The sequence below is a fragment of the Phoca vitulina genome, unplaced genomic scaffold, assembly GCF_004348235.1.
Source record: "Phoca vitulina isolate PV1807 unplaced genomic scaffold, GSC_HSeal_1.0 scaffold29, whole genome shotgun sequence".
NCBI lineage: Eukaryota > Metazoa > Chordata > Mammalia > Carnivora > Phocidae > Phoca > Phoca vitulina.
In genome coordinates this window covers 2516736-2533126 of record NW_022589732.1, presented here as the reverse complement: position 1 = coordinate 2533126, position 16391 = coordinate 2516736, and positions in this window count along the sequence as shown.

Sequence of the window (16391 nt, the reverse complement as noted above, 5' to 3'; positions counted from 1 at the left end):
TGAAAACACGTCCTATGGCCAACTTCAAAAGAAATGGAGTTGCAATCCTATTATGAACCTAGAAGGAAGAAAATGGAGTATTTGTAACAACCCAAGAAATCTCTCATGGAAGATGACAGATAAAACAAGGTGAAGCATATAAATGAGGGTTACTCGGGCTGAAGCTGGGATGGGGTAGCTAGCTCCCTGAGGCACTCGGTGGGTGGTGTGGGGCTGTCTCCTAGAGCTCCATAGATTATAGTTGGAAAGCCTCTGTTTTAAAGAAGATTATTAGCCTAAATATTGGGAGAACGAGTTCTAGGTTTCAGGGGTTGTGCACCAAAAATATATTGAACTGAATCGATTTCACAGTAGATATTGTCATTTTTAGAGCAATTAATTACTTTGTTGAACTTTTTAAGATTTATTTCTTTTATTTTTATTTTTTTAAAGATTTTATTTATTTATTTATTTATTTATTTATTTATTTATTTATTTAAGATTTTTATTTATTTGACAGAGACACAGTGAGAGAGGGAACACAAGCAGGGGGAGTGGGAGAGGGAGAAGCAGGCTTTCCGCGGAGCGAGGAGCCCAATGTGGGGCTCGATCCCAGGACCCTGGGATCATGACCTGAGCCGAAGGCAGGCGCCCCAGATTTCTTTCTTTTAAAGAGAGAGTGCATGTGAGCAGGGGGAGGGGTGGAGGGAGAGAGAGAATCTCAAGCAGAATCCGCACTGAACACAGAGTCCAGCGCAGGGCTTTATCTCATGACCCTGATATAATGACCTGAGCTGAAATCAAGAGTTGGACGCTTAACCAACTAAGCCATCCAGGTGCCCCACTTTGTTGAACTTTTTTTTTTTTTAAAGATTTTTATTTATTTATTTGAGAGAGAGAATGAGAGACAGAGAGCATGAGAGGGGGGAGGGTCAGAGGGAGAAGAGACTCCCTGCTGAGCAGGGAGCCCGATGCGGGACTCGATCCTGGGACTCCAGGATCATGACCTGAGCCGAAGGCAGTCGCTTAACCAACTGAGCCACCCAGGCGCCCACTTTGTTGAACTTTTAATTCTTACCCTTGGTACTTCACCTTAAGAGACTTAATGAGGATGTTATGGGAAATACTATTACTATAAAAATATTGATATTATCTATGCTTTAATAGGTTAAATGATTACTATGGTAAAATAATTACATTGTTAAAAGAACAGTGCACTTTTCAAGTTATTTTTTTAATTTTTAAATTTTACTTTATTCTTTTCCCCAGCTTTATTGAGGCATAATAGGTATATAAAATGCACATAATGAATTTATACAATTTGGTGAATTTGGGTACATGTATACACTCATGTTAACTTTACCATAATCCATGTAATGAACATATCCATCACCTGCAAAGGTTTCCTTGTGTGCTTGGTTGGTTTTCTTTTTCTTTGTTTTAACATGGAACCTAGCCTATTAACAAATTTTGAAGTGCACAGTAACTTCTTGTTAACTCTAAGCAATATACTGTACAGCAGGTCTCTGGAAGTATAACTTCCCTCTTGTATAACTCTAACTTTGTACTTTTTAACTAATGTATTAGGCGTTGATGTAATATGGGTGGTATTTTGATGGCGGTGCTCATCAATGGCTTGCTCTATGCTCCTCCTCCCTGTGGGGTACCTGGGACAGCATAGGCCAGAGAAATGGTGATCTGAGAAGCAAAGTGTCATCTCTTAATAGCTGGGAGACTGTGTCGGAGTAGCTTGAATCTGTGTCTTGGGACCGGCAGAGTTGGGTGGTTTTGCACAGGAAGTTAGCCAGGAGTGTCCAGTTCTTCGGAAGAACGTTGAGTCCCATTACATTCCCTGGTGCATAGAACAGGAAAAGAGACATGGGAACATGGCTTTGTACCTTCTTAAGGTACACTGACCCTCCTGGTTAATATCGCTCAGGGCTCTGGCCAATAAGATGAGCAAGTTCTCTGGGGTTGGGGGAAGCAGGAGTAGGCAGAGCTCGAGAACAGGTGGATCGGGGGTTTATTTGGGCTGGAGAGAGGGGCAAGAGTACCTCCACCCCGATGCCCCAATTTTTTTTAACTTTTTATTTTTAAGTTTTTAATTATTTTTTGTCTTTTAGGTTTTATTTATTTGAGACAGAGAGAGAGAACACGAGCAAGGGGAGAGGGGCAGGGGGAGAGGAAGAGCGAAAGGCAGACTCCCCACTGAGCAGGAAACCTGACACGGGGCTCGATCTGAGGACCCCGAGATCATGACCTGAGCCGAAGGCAGACGCCTAACCAACTGAGCCACCTGGCACCCTTCCCCCCAAATTTTTAAGAAAGTTTTCCCTAAAGGCAAGCTATTTGTTTCTTTCTTTAATATTTCTAAAACCAGGGGTGCCTGGGTGGCTCAGTTGTTAAGCATCTGCCTTCGGCTCAGGTCGTGATCCCAGAGTCCTGGGATCGAGCCCTGCATCGGGCTCCCTGCTCCGCGGGAAGCCTGCTTCTCCCTTTCCCATTCCCCCTGCTTGTGTTCCCTCTCTCGCTGTGTCTCTCTCTGTCAAATAAATAAATAAAATCTTTAAAAAAAAAATTTCTAAAACCAGTTTTCAGTTGAAAGGGGAAAGGTTTCCCTTTATTGTCTGATATATAGTGAGCTTGATATAGTTTTATCACATAATTTGTTTCTTTGTGCAACTGATCATTATTAGCACTAATAAAGATATAATTTTTCCTCCTTTTTAAAAGAACCATTAGTTTATTTTTTATTGATATAAATGACATACGTTATATTAGTTTCAGATGTACAAGATGATTTAACTTCTGTATATATTGCAAAATGATCACTACAGTAAGTCCAGCCAACATCTGTCCCCATATATATATATATATATATATATTTTAAAGATTTTATTTATTTATTTGACAGACACAGTGAAAAAGGGAACACAAGCAGGGGGAGTGGGAGAGGGAGAAGCAGGCTTCCCGCTGAGCAGGGAGCCCGATGCGGGGCTCGATCCCAGGACCCCAGGATCATGACCTGAGCCGAAGGCAGACGCTTAACGACTGAGCCACCCAGGTGCCCCCATCTGTCCCCATATATAGTTATAGAATTCTTTTTTCTTGTGATGAGATCTTTTAAGATCTGTTCTCTCAGCAACTCTTAAATATGCAGTGCACTATTATTAACTGTAGTCACCATGCTGTATGTTACATCCCCGTGACTTATTTTATAACTGGAAATCTATATCTTTTGACTCCCTTTATGCATTTTACCCACTCCCCCCAATGCCACCTCTGGCAACCACCAATCTGTTCTTTGTATCTCTGAGTTTAGCTTTAAAAACATTTATTTTTTATTTTATTTATGTTTTATTTTTTTAATTCCACTATAATTAGCATACAGTGTTATATTAGCTTCTGATATACAATATAGTGATGAAACACTTCTCATATATGACTCTGCTCATCAGGATAAGTTACTCTTCATCCCCTTCCCTATTTCACCCATCCCGCACCCACCTCTGGTAACCATCAGTTTGTTCTTTACAATTAAGAGTCTGTTTTCTGGTTTGTCTCTTTTGTTCTTTGTTCATTTGTTTTGTTTCTTAATTCCACCTATGAGTGAAATCATATGGTATTTTTTCTCTGACTTATTTCACTTAGCACAATACTCTAGCTCCATCTACGTTGTTGCAAATGGCAAGATTTCATTCTTTTTAATAGCTGGAAAAATATATATGGCTATTGTAAAGAATGCTGCAATGAATATGGGGGTGCAGGTATCTTTTCGAGTTGGTGTTTCCTTTTTCTTTGGATAATACCTAGTAGTGGAATTGCTGGATGATATGAGGAACTGTTAGTATTTTAAGTTCACTCCACGGAAAACCATTATGACCATGGTAAGCTGTTGGCTCTGTTTCCCATCCAAACAGAATAATAAAAGCTGTTAATTAGAAACCGCATTTGAGAAATTTTGAGATAAAGATTTTGATTTAATTTTGAGAAATTGAAATAGATTTTTATTTAAATTTCAACTTTTCTCAGTGCCTTTAATTGAGTAATGTGAAATACTTTCAAAAGGGAGATATTGTATGTAGCATCTCTGAAATTTTGAAATTATGAAATAATTTTGCAAAGGACTAGTGTTCCCCAAGTGGAAGCATCATGAGTGATTCAGGACTGACTCTGAGAGAGGACATTATTACATATTTTGAAATGATAATGAATCTAAACACTGACCCTCTACATTCCCCTCATAGTCCTTCACTCACCAAGTTCTATCGATTTCTGTTTCATTAGTTTGCTTGTCGTTTATCAAACCATTTGTGTCCTCTTGCCACCATCTTAACTCATGGCCTAATAATTTAATTGTTGGAAGCGTAGCTAGGTGGCACTGCTCTTTAGCAACATTGCTGTTGTAACTGACTCTTGACTTCTTTCTTTTGTAACTCTTTCCAAGCCTGGACCTTCAATCCTCATCTGAAGGTTCAAGTCCTTTTTAGGTTCTGGGATAGGGCGATTCACCTTTCCAGTTTGCCTGGGACCCAGGGGTTTCCTGGTATGTGGGACTTGCTAAAACCTGGGAAGTCCCTGGCAAATAGGAACCAGTTGCTTTTTTCTGCCTTTTCAAAGTCCACACAGTACATGCTATAAAACTTTATCGCAAGGCAGGGTTCTTTTTTTGTTTTCCTGTTTCTGTTTTTAAACACTGTGAATTTGGAAATTTATTGAGGTTGAGCTTTTTTTAAAAATTGAGCTTCTTTAATCATGTTTACATATTTGTATTATGTTTAAATTTTGTTGTATGGCATTTGTCAGATATCTTACTGCCCCAATTAATAGTCAATGGAGTTGTCCAGTGGTAGGAGTAAAACTGTCAAAGACAATCTAAAAAATAACCAGTAGATGGCAGCATGACATTGTACTTGAAGTAAAGCCCTGCAAAAGACCTTGCATTGCAGCTGCAGTTTGGCATTATTAAGGCAAAAGGACTTCATATTTCATTTGGAAAACTACATTTTAATCAACAACCAAATAGCTTTTAAGTGAGTCCTGAGCAAGCAATTCCTTCCTTGCTTATAAACTGGTATTATATAATTTCATCTGTTCCGTATTAGTTTTGCCTACCAGATAGCAAGTATTCTGAGGTCAGGAATAACATGCTGTAACTTTTCTCTCTCCTTTCCACAGTGTTCAGCACAGAGCTGGGTATATAATTGCTCATTTTCTTGATCACAAGTATTTTAATTCAGAAATGATTAAAATGTTTTGCCATTATTATACATTCTATTCAAAATATAGTCCTAAAAAAGTCCTATATAGTCTGTGAAGACACATGCATACGTGCCACACACACAAATACACCTTAGTGACCATGCTGCGTAATCTGATTTTATACTGGGAGGTTTAATATGTGAGTCATCGATGTTCTGCTCCTACCCTAGCTCTCTTCTGCTTTTTGCCAAACTTAATAAAAGTGCTGTTTGCTTGCCCTTGTCCACACTTCTCGCCTACCATTGGCTCTGCTGTCCACTTCAGTTTGGCTTTTGCCCTCGTCCCACCACCAGCACTGCTCCTGCTCAGGTTACCAGGGATCCCCATGTTGCTAAAGCCAGGGGACACGACCTTGCTCTCAGCAGCTTCCCACACTGGGCTCCCTGCGCTTACAAGGTACTAGTCTATGTTTTCTTGTTTGCCCTTTCTTTCCAGCAGGAACTGCTTAGTATTCATTAAATTCCTCTTCTGTCTGAGCTAAATGTTGAAGTCCCTCAGGTCACAACCATGTCCGATATCTTTCTCTCATGTCCCTCAGTGAAGCCCCCAACTTCTCTCCATCACTGTGGCTGCCACCCCAGGCCAAGCCATGGGGCCTTTGCACCTGCATCACCCAGGCAGCTCCTAACTGATTTTCTTTTGTCCAGACTCACTGCCACCAATCCCTTCTGCACATTTCTCCAGAAAGAGCTTTCCAAAAGCAACGTCACTTCTCTTAGTGAGAACACTCCCAAAGCTCTTCATTGTTCCTATGGGTAAAATCTCCAGAAAGAGCTTTCCAAAAGCAACGTCACTTCTCTTAGTGAGAACACTCCCAAAGCTCTTCGTTGCTCCTACGGGTAAAATCTCCAATTCTTTTATCCCTGCACTGTCTAGCTGGCCCTACCCACAAGCCAGTCCTGCCTATGTTTTCAGTGTGCTCTTGAGCCGTTCTCCTTCCCTCAGTGCATTCCAGCCACAGTAGAAATTTCCCATTTCCACCTGCCTGCGGACATTTGTGTGCCAGAGAGCATGCTGTTCTCTCTGCCCGGTTCTCTTTCTCAGGGGCCCCAGCCCAGCGTCATTTTAATGCCTCTCCCCCAAGAACTTCTTCCCTGTCCCTGGAGACTATATTAGGTCTTCTTTCTGTGACAAGTTCTCATTTCGTGTTGTATTTATTTCAGAGCCTTTATTACAACTCTGTAAATGAAATTTTATGTAATAATGTGTTCCTTCCTCGACTGTAAGCTGTTACTATAGGGTACTTTGTTGTATTCTGATTCATAACAAAATTCCCGGAACAGGCCAGGCTGGTATAAACACAATAAACAGCATTTAATAAATGCCTCAGGAACCTCAGAAACATTCCATCCTCAATTTCTAAAGCTTAGCTTTTCACTGTCATAGAGTATGTATCAGTTTATTAGACCAGTAACTTTGGTAAGAAAATTGTCATCAGGAATTTGTTGAAAATTATTCATGTCAAACTGAACTTTTTAGAATTCCAGTGTATTTTTAAGAAGTGGCTTTAGTAGTTTGTCCTTTTTTTTTGGATTAAATCTCTCTCTCTCTCTCTTTTTATAGAATACACACCACAGATTTTTCTCTTGTGTGTGTGTGGGGGGGAGTAATTGTCTGTAACTGTGGATAATATAAATTAGGTGATAAAAGAGGATTTCAAATTCTGGGTATCAAAAAAAAACGCTTATTGTGAAAAGCATATTTTTGTTTTGTTTTACTTAAGATATATGAGAATTATATATAACCTAGCCCTCACTTCCAGATGTATTCTAAAATTAACTGAAAAAGGCATTTATTTGTATAAAAGCCCCATCATTTTTAAAGTAAATAAAATTTTAGTCCTAATCAACCTTGTAGACCACAATTGCTTCTAAAAATATACCTGAGTTTTTGTCTAAATTTGAACACCAAGGAAGAGCAGCAATGACTCATCATTATTATTTTTTTAAAAACTAAAACCAGCAGTAATTCAGGTCTCAATCTGAGAGCATTTTTTTGGTCTAAATTAAGTTCCTTGGATAGCTTTTCTTACTGATTCTAAAATTGTCGCAATAATAGGTATTGAATACTTCCCTGCTACACAACTCACGATTACACATTTTTGTAAGATGCATGATCTATTCCATGATCTAATCGAGGAGAAGAGGGAGGCGTAAAGAGGATCACTGTGTGGCTAGAGGAGAATTACTTACCAAGAAGTGTGTAAACCAATCTTATAAACTAAGCTGCAATGCTTCAAAACCCTGTTCTGATGATTTGACTCATAAATCAATTTGCTACATTGTTTTTTCCAGTAGAAAAATGTGGTACTTTTAAAGATAATTTTCCTTCATTTGGTTCAGAGTAGTTTCAAACCTTCTGGCTTTTATTTAGTAGCATATTTATTTACTTAGAAATCTGTATAACAAGGGGGAAAAATCCTTGCGGCTCCATAATGGAAATAAAAAAAAAGTTTCATGCTATATGAAAGCGTTTTAACAAATGAGTAGAAATACATCTTTTTTTTTTTTTTTTTTAAAGATTTTTATTTTAGAGAGAGAGAGCACAGGGCAGAGGGAGAGGGAGAATCTCAAGCAGACTCCACTGAGCACAGAGCCGATGTGGGGCTCGAGCTCATGACCCTAAGATCATGATCTGAGTCGAAATCAAGAGTTGCACATTTAACCGATTGAGCTACCCAGGTGCTCCATAGGCTGAAATAACATTTAGAAGTATCTACCTTGTATGTTTATTTGTTTAAGTAGATACCATGTTCTCATGTTAAATTCCATTGTGTACGTCCTAGAGGTGGTTTATTTTCTCTGGGAGCTTCTTTCAAGAGAATGGCCATGCCTGATAATCCAGTGCCAGCATGGTGGGCTTGAACAAAACCAAGAAAAGAAAAGTTATCTTGTAATTCATTACTCTTTTCTCAAAAAAAAAAAATAGAGATAAGCAAACCAGAAATTAGTTGAAGTAACTCTTTTGCATGATTTTGTACTAGGGTTCTTTTGGTTTCCTCTGTTAGAAACCACACTCAAATTAGCTCAAGTGAAAAATGGAAAAGAATTGGCTCTATAACTGAAAGGGCCAGGAGGGCATGTGTTTAAGCACAGCTGCAGACAGGGGCTCACGTAGGGTCGTCACAGCTGCTTCTGTCTCTTTGATACTCAGCACAGCTTTCTTCTTGAAAGGCTCTTGTGCTGGGAAGGCATTCTCCATAAAAGGCAAAGATGCTCATGTTGGTCCAGGCTTACCAGGCCTTCAGATCGGGAGGAAGATCTTCCAGCAAACACATTCCTGAATAAGGAGCCTGATGAACTCTGTCGGCTCATTTTCCATCGTGGATTCATCACCTGGTTTAGGGGGATGGGGTCACACTATCTGGCAGAATTCTGGGCCTTCATATTGAGAGCTCTACTGTGTAAGAAGGTTTGGATCCCAGAAGAAACCAGGTCAAGGAAGGATCGAGACACAAAAGTAGGACGGAGCCAGGACACCGTTTTTGTTAACATGTAGTATGTGCTTGTTGAAGAAGATTCTGGAAATACAGAAAAGTATAAGGAAGAAGGAAAACACTTGACCTCTAATCTCACCATCTGGAAAAAATATGTGTGTATCAATTATGTAGTTGAATTTTCTATGTTTCTGTTCAGTTCTGTCAGGTTTTGCGTCATATATTTTGAAGCTCTGTTACTGGATGCATACTCCTTGTGGACCACTGTATCTCCCTGATGCACTGACTCCTTATTATAAAGTGTCTGTCTTCATGCATGGTAATATTCCTTGTTCTGAAGTCTACTTACAGTTGTGAATATAGTGCCTCCAGCTTTTTTTTCCTTTCCTGGTTAGTGTTTCTGTGATCTAGCTTTCTTCATTATTTTACTTTTAACCTGTGCCCATGAATTTCAGGTGGATCTCCTACAGGCAGCATGAACTTGACATGAATTTGACAATCCCTGCTTTTTAATTGGAATGTTAAATGATTTCTTTTATATTGATATGGTTTGGTTTACATCTATTATTTTGCTGCTTACTCTTTGACACATACATTCTTGTTATTTTTTTTTTTTCTTTCCTTTTTTGGAAGAATAATTGAGTATTTTTTAAGATTTGATTTTATCTCATTTATTAGCTTGTTAGAAATATCTCTTTATTTTGTTTTACCTTATTTTATCAATTTATTTTAGTGATTATAATCTGGGGGTTATAATATGCATATTTAATATATCATAGTAAATCTTCAAATAATAATATATTACCAGTGTAAAAAACTTACAACCTTGTACTTCCATGTACTTCTTCCATTTTTTGGTGCTGTTTTAGTTCTATGTATGTTACAAACTCCACACTCTATTATTATTTTTATGTAAAATGGTCACTTTTATTTTAAACAGTCACAGATTAAAATATTTAGAAAAAATCCTCCTCCCCCCCCCCCCCCCGCCATATTTACCATTGTGGGTGTACTTCATTCCTTTGGTTAGATCCAAATTTCCATGTTTTAGAGAAGATCTAGTGTGATAAATTCTCAGCCTTACCTTTTTTGGGGGGAGGGTCTAAAACATCTTTATTTCATCTTCAGTTTTGAAATAAATTTTTTCTGGATATAGAATTCTGTTGACGGTTTTCTTATGTCTTAACTTTAAAGCCAGCATTCTACTGTCTTCTGTTTGCTTAGTTTCTGACAAGAAGTCTACTGCCATTCTTATTCTTGTGGCTCTGAACTTAATATGTCTTTTTACCTCTAGTTGCTTTTAGAATTTTCTCTTTATCACTTTATCACTCTTTATCAGCATTTTGATTATGATGAATCTTTGTGGGGTTTTTATGTTTATTCTATTTGAGTTCCTTGAGCTTCTAAAATCTGTAGGCTTATAGTTTTCAACAAAATTGGAAAATCTTCAGCCATTATTTCTTCAAATATTTTTGTACTTCTCCGCTTTTCCCTAAGACTCTAGTTACACAATGATAGACTACTTACTACAATTGTACCGGTCACTGATGCTCTGTTCACTTTTTCAATCTTTTTTCTCTCTGCTTTTTTTTTTTTCCTTTTTTTGGTGCAAAAAGATGGTTTTATTAAAGCACGTGGACAGGACTCGTGGGCAGTAAAAGCTGCTGCACCTGGGTTGTGAGGGGTGGCTGATTATATACTTGGGAGTTGGGGGAGGTAAGGAAAAGGGAGGTTTTCAAAAGAACTTTCATATGCTAACGAGGACCTACAAGATACTGGAGGCCTTGTCAATATTAGTTTCTATTTTGGTTTCCAGGTTCATTGATTTTTTTTCTTCTGCAATGTCTAATTTGCTCTTAATCTCATCTAGTACAGTTCTGACTCTAGAAATCATCCAGCATATTTTCATTTTTCCTGTGCTAATCCCATTATATCTGTCATATCTGGCTCTGTTTCTATTGATTGCTATCCCCCCTCCCCCCCCCCCCCCCCAGTAGTGGGTTACGGGTCATATTTTTCTGCTTCTTTGCATGCCTGGTGATTTTTGATTAGATACTGGACATCAAGATTTTCTCATTGTTGAGTGCTGGATTTTGTTGTATGCCTTTAATTTTTGTTCTGTCATGTAGTTAAGTAACTTGCAGATCAGTTTAATCTTTTGAGGCTGCTGTTAAGCTTTGTTAGGCTGCATCCAGAGTAACCTTTATTCTTGGGCTAAGCCCCACTTACTAAGATGTAATCCCTCTGGGTACTCACCCAGTGCCTCATGGATTACAGGTTGTTTCCCTCTGGCTGGTAGAATCACCAACTATTCCCAGTCCTGCATACTTGCTAGGAATTTTTTTAGCCTGTTGGTTCATTCCTCCACCTCATGGAGTTCCACCCCATGCATGTATAGATCTGTACTTGTTAATGATTCAGTGAACCTTGCTGCATATCTACAGAAGCTTTGTGCAGCTCCTTCCTCTCTTGTACTCAGCCTCACAAATTCTAGCTGTGTGTTTCCTCCACTTAGTAAGTCTTCTGTGATGCGTTTGCATTCTTTCTTCCTGTGCTGTGGCCTGAAACTACTAGAGAGTGAGTTGCGGCTATTATAGGACTGAACTCACTTTTCCTCCTTCACTCAGAGATCATATTTCAGCACTGCTTATTTTCCAATATCTGAAAGACATTGCTTCATGTGTTTTGTGCACATTATAGCAGAAAGAAAATTCCTAGGGCAGTTAATCCTTTAAGGATGGAAGCAGAAATAAAAAATATTGTATAATTGGGTTCATTTTATAAATGCAAATTTTGTTTAATATTAGGTCATGAAATTTTCCCCCATGTGATTATAATGTCCTATTATACCATCCTGAGGATGATCCATAATTTATTTAACTTTTCCCCTATTTTAGGATATTACATTTGTTTCCAGTTTTCCACTGTTTGAAAGTGGCAACCTTAAACATCCTTGGCTACATCAAAGGCTTTCTTAAACATCCTTGGATATGAGTCTTTGTTTTTTTACATTCAGTTATGTCTTTGTGATACATTTCTTTTTTTGAAGATTTTTATTTATTTATTTATTTGACAGAGATAGTGAGAGCAGGAACACAAGCAGGGGGAGAGGGAGAAGCAGGCTTTCCACTGAGCAGGGAGCCCGATGTGGGGCTTGATCCCAGGACCCTGGGATCATGACCTGAGCCAAAGGCAGATGCTTAATGACTGAGCCACCCAGGCACCCCTGTGATACATTTCTTGGAGTGGAATTACTGGGTTGAAGGATTTGAGAGTATTAACAGCCTACAAATGTATCACTAAGTATTTTCTGGAAAGATTTTGCCAATTTCCCACTGGCATTTTATGAGAATATTCATTTTGCTACACCCTTAACAGCACTGCCTGTTTTATTCTTTGTGTGAACACATACTGAATGCATTACAGTGTGAGGTCTGTTGCCCGGAAGAATTAAGAACAGTCTCTTTCCCTTGAGTGCTTAGAGGTGAGTGAGAGAAACAGCAAACTAATCACCACCATGTGATACATTTTGGAAGGGGTGATCAAATTTTGCCTAGGAACACCCCACAAAGGTGAAGTTTTCATGAAATATTTGAGGATAGGCAGTTTGTAATAAGGTCACACAGAGGAAAAAAAACATTAGAAGGATTAATAGGACATTAAAGGTGACTAAAGTGTGGGTTTGGAGTGAGAAAGTAGGAGGAAATAAAGAAGGATTTGGAGGCCGAAAGCAGATAGTGAAGGGCTTTGTATGGTCCTGAGTAAGTGAAACACATACCCAATCTTCTACATTCCATGGTGTACTGAATCCTTACATGTAGTAAAATTCAATTTCTTACCATTGGCTTTGTTTTTCCTACAAAGAATTTCTTACAACGGTTTCTAAAGTGTTTTCATAACCGTGGGTCCTATTTCACCTGAGGATTAACACCCAGCATCTAAATACTGCAGCAACCTTTTCTGCTTGTTTGTTTCTTAAGTGAATAGGTTGAGCCCTTGTCTGTTCTTGTAAATTCAATGGGCTTGATTCTTTCTTGTCTTTTAAACTGCATACATTGCTCTCTGGTCACACATAGCCCTGCTTGGAGCAGTGTTTGAGCTGAACATATGATCTGCTCTTCATCCTGGGTCAGTATTCTCTCTGGAGCTGGCTTTTGCTAACTCAGGCTCCCTCAGGGTGAAGGTCTCATCTTGGCTTTCTGCCTCATTAGAACAAAGGCAAACCACAGGTATGCTGTACTATAAAACCATTGTACTTTGAGCATAGTTTAGCCATCACACAAAAAGGAAGAAGTGGAAAAATGTCAAGAATAGGGACATTGGAGATAGGCCTACTTTCCAGTCCACTGAATGACAAATGAGTTGAATCGTCTTGGTCAAGTCACTTAGCTCTTTGGTCTCTGCTTCTTGATTAATGAAATGACTTTTACATTCTCTACTAGTTCTAAACTTTGAGTGCATAAACAAGGATTAAAAAAAGTTTAAAAGGATAAACCATCATTGTGGATATAGAAATTAGATTTGTGTTTTATCTTAAAAGCAGCATTTAGCCATATTCAGTTGTGATATATGTTTCTAGATTACCAAAGACCTTTAATAAATACAATTCTAATCTTTTTTTTTTTTTTTTAGAGGGCGAGAAGGGAGGGGCAGAGGGAGAGGAGAGAGAGAATCGTAAGCAGGCTCCAGATCAGCGTGGAGCCCCATGCAGGGCTCGATCTCACAACCCTGAGATCTTGACCTGAGCTGAAATCAAAAGTCAGATGCTTAATCGACTGAGCCATCCAGGCACCCCTACAATCCTAATTTTTTAATGAATTATCTCCTAACCATGATGTGTCAGATTAATATCTGAGCAAAATATATTGGGTTACTTTTCATTTATCTTTGATGCATAGCAGATATTTACACTTGAGAGGTTTTGCTAGGACTATAGTTAAAATAAAGTGCTTAAATGAGTATTCAGTTCTTTTTTAAGAGACCTCAAATTACCAGAGTTAAACTCAGAATAGTTGTCCTGGTTGTGGGCATCCGTGGCTTCTTTCCATTTCTACTTCTGCTGTAATTCTGAGGCTTTTGCTTGTCTTGCATTGTGAGATGAGAGAGAAGGCTCTCTGAGGCTATGTATTATAATTTTTGTTTAAAGTGCTCTTAATCTGATACTTTAGTTATTTTTGGCTTGAATAGGCTTTTTTTTGTGCTATTTTGGGCATAAACTGAAACAATTTTTTTTTTTTTTAAATGACTAGAAACCTTTCTTCAGTCCTAAATAACAGACTTGTGCTTGAGTTTTGGGCACACGCTCCTTCATAATGTGGAGACTGCTTGTACAGACAGCATATCTGAATGTCCTACAAATGATTTGGAGCCACTGGTATGAAATAGTTATAAACTGATGCGGGGTTCAGAAACCTGAGGCCGTTTGGTCTGCCGGTCCTTAAAAGGAGTGGCCCTAAATTGTTATACTTCTAGCCATTTCCTCTAATTATACAGATTTTTGTCTTAGGTATGTTTGCTGCTTTCACATTGTTATGGACTCCTTCCCATGTAATTTGCACTGGGACTGCAGTTATTGGAGTTTATTTAAATTACAGGGAAATCAGATATAGAATCTGAGGAAGTCTCAGAAAGATCACCTGTACTCTACAGATAGGTGAACAGAATTTAGCTATAACCACCATTTTGAATGATGAGGGGTGTTTCCACTGAGACTTTATTGGGAGATGTGGAGCAGAATGGAGTGTTGGGGAAACTAAATTATGCCCACTAAGGTTTTAGAAATGCCTGAGCTGTCAAAATGATAACAAAACTGTTTAATATTTCAAATAATCAGATTCCTTGCTAGATGATTTATCTACTTGGGGTGTAAATCATAAATTAAAGTTGGTTTGTGGGAGAATTTTAGAATACTTGACAGGCTTAGACTATTTCCCTCTTCTTGTTGAATTATCATGTGCCTTCAGAAATTTCAATCCAACCAAACAAAACCCAAACAGAAATAGCAGGCAAAAAACCCTCCAAAGTAATTTCAAAGATCCTACATTATTCTTTAGCAGTAAGGCTTATTATAGGTTATTATGCAGAATAAGTGAATAAATTGCAGCCAACCACTCCCCATTCAAGTAGTTATAATTGAACTCGATGCAGATTATATTATAATTTAGATAGATAACTCTTACTTAGATGCAGACACTAGAGTTTGTTCAAGTTCCATGAGACTCCTGTCCTATTTTTTCTTTTTTTTTTGCTCATGTTATGTTAAATTATGTATTTGACCTTAAGGCAGGAAACATTTGCAGAATTTGTTAGGCAAAATCAACAGCCAACATTCAGTGGAAAGAGGCATTTCAATTCAAGAGTAAAAGAACATTTGAAAATTAGAAAAAGGTAGAATCAGAACTGAATGCTTCAGGTGGTATAGGCTTTTAGAACATTGGTGTGCCAGTGATGCTTTTTACCATGTTGCACATTTGTAAATATCACCTAGTGTTACCCAGAAAATTAATGAGCTGGAACATCATCGCCCATCCCCACCCCAGCTCAATTCCTTTCTCTTTGTTCTGTTTCATTGGATTGGCCAGCCAAAATTTAAAACAACGGTCATGCCAATGTTTTGGATTGTATTTGAATCTCTACATTTGTTTAGATTTGCTTAAATGTTTATGTCTATTGCATAAGTTTATGTGCTTTCAAATTCTCTAGTCATTAGTGTTTTCTTTGTATTAATAAGTGTTTTTAGTTTTAACCTACTATGTGGTGATTCATTTTGTTTTCTTAAACAAAACAAAAAACAAAAAAACAAAACAACTCCAGCAATCTATTGTTAGAAATAAATTATTCTAGCCATAGGATAGCACTTAAAAAATCACCCTGGGGAGTGTATTTTTAGCATGTGTTTAATGTGCAGTTATTGCATAAAATAAAATGTCTCAAGCTTTGTTGTCTTTTGTTCTTTCACTAGTTATGATAATGATTTTTTTTTTTTTTAAAGAGGGAGAGGTGGGGGAGGGGCAGAGAGAGAGGGAGAGAGAATCTCAAGCAGGCTCCACACTTAGTGCAGAGCCTGACGCGGGGCTCCATCTCACAACCTTGAGATCATGACCGGAGCCGAAATCAAGAGTCGGAACCAACTGAGCCACCCAGGCGCCTCCCCCTACCCTTTTGTTTTTGCTAATGATTATTTTTAAAGGGCATTGTAATGACTGCATACCTGCTAAAACTGGATTTCATCTAGGTAGAAATTCCATTTAGTTTTTTGTTATTATTAAACCCTATGTGAATAATATTAAACTTCTAAACATGATATTATTTGAATTTATTAAATTTGAGCTTAGTGTAGAATCTATAAACACTGTTCTGTTTGGAAATAATAGAGATGATATCCCAAAATAAACTATGAAAAATTCCCAGAGCTTTACTTTTGTAAAATAAAAATTGGCTATCATGCAACATTAGGTAGTCTTAAACTAAGATACATACTGTCTTAAACATTATGCTTTTCTAAGCCTTTTCTTTTACTTTTGTTTACAGTCAATGTTTTTAAAAAGCAATTATTTCGAACTCTGTTGAATTGTGATGTAGAATTTTAAATACTATATGTAAGTCTTTTGAGATTAAAAACATAATTGAAGGGTCAGTGTCTTGCTGGTGTAGGAATAATTTGACTTTCATGTAAATGAATATGTAGTGTATGAATTACAAAGCAATATAACCC